Here is a 1,712-nt window from a genome sequence, read left to right as displayed (position 1 = left end):
ATCCGGCTAGATAGAGTCCTGATCAGTAGACTTTACGGCTTTCTATGCTGTTTGCAAAGTCTCTCACTAAACCTTGTCGGCTTACTTAGATATCTTCTACTATGCCCCTATTGAGCCCAACCACCTCTAGTAGGAAGCGATTCTTCCCTTCGATCAGGGTTCTAAAAAGGCTAAGAAGGATTTTGAGAGTGATTAGACCATATAATGCTACTCTAAGGAGATTGAGGTATAGGGGATAAAATAGGAGCTTCTATAGCCCTAGATCCTTGCCTTTACTAAGCCCTCAAATCTTAGGCCCTATTCTACTCTTCTTTCTTCTATGCTAGATCAGGATAAGTCTCTCTGATAATCAGTCCTTATTTCCTCTTATAATTGGCCTAGCCTATCTATCTAGCCTTATATGATGGCGATAAGTGGGTATTAGGTTTAAGGTGATGATTATAAGTAGGGTGTTTCTTGATCGATGGTTTATCTTCTGGCTATAGTACTTGAGGCTTAGCAAGAATCTATTTCTGCTGATCATTATTAGATTGCCCTTGAGAAATAAGGAGTCGACTTGGTGATATAGCTTGATTGCTTATTTGGGTATAGTATTTGGATATACTTTCTCTACTTAAGCTATTGTAAGAAGGGACTCTACTACTATCTAAATCTATGGAGCTGACTCTATTACTTAAAGCCTTTATCTCTTCCTTTATTAAATCGTTCTTTATATTCGTAAAAAAGATCCTTTGACTATATTAATAAATCTTAGTCTTATTATTAGCTTTATCTTTTAATAATTGATTGAAGATATCTTTTTAAGGATTAGATATCTTCTTTAACTCGTCAGAGTCAACCTTTACATTTATTTTCGAAATATGGTCGCTATATTCTGCCTTGGCTCTAGGTCCTTCTATAGCGACAATAGAGTTTGAGACTCTAGAGATCCAATCCTCCTAAGTGTCATTGATTTAAGGAGCTTTAGGCGTATATAAGGCTATCTTGTTTCCAATCTTTTTCCTGATTATGATAATCTAAAGCTTCTATATTAGGTTTTGAGGGTTAGAACCTTTACAACCTTTATAGACTTTCGAGTCTGCCTAGTCAATGGCTGGCTTAGTATGATGAAGGTATTGTTCCCTAAGGAATACCTATACATTTTCAAGCAGAAAGAGACTATACTCTCAGTAGGCTCTCTAAGTAATGATCTATACTGACTATATTGTCAAAGCCTTATAGGTTAGAATCAATATCCTTTACTCTTTTAGCTAGTCCTTTAGTAGTTCTTCCGCCTATCATATATATCAAGCTGAAGATCCTCTGAGGAAAGAGTCGAAAAAGTAGGCATTATGGTAAGCCTGATCATAGATATCTAAACACTAATGATTATGCTGATATAGTGGGTATATAAAAAATCGACGAGTTTGGATAAGAAGGATATTGTCTTTAGTCATAAGGAATTGCTTTGTCTCTAATTCCTATATAGCAGTAGTTAGAATCTACACTTAAGTGAGGATATCTTGGCATTCTATAAGTAGCCTAGCCTTAATCACCTCTTAAGTAAGCTACTTATTCCTTATTAAGTGTCCTTCTAGGTTATAAAGCTCCAGTATATAGGTAGGGATAGAAATAAGGCCTAGCTTCATTTAAGTAACTAGGGCGTTTGGTCCATTATACCCTACCCACACACTTTGAGGCTTAATATATGAGAAGTATTATATGAATATCTC

Source organism: Phaeoacremonium minimum, assembly GCF_000392275.1.
Source record: "Phaeoacremonium minimum UCRPA7 unplaced genomic scaffold PA7_03_scaffold_414, whole genome shotgun sequence".
Lineage (NCBI taxonomy): Eukaryota > Fungi > Ascomycota > Sordariomycetes > Togniniales > Togniniaceae > Phaeoacremonium > Phaeoacremonium minimum.
Note: the sequence above shows the minus strand (reverse complement) of the source record.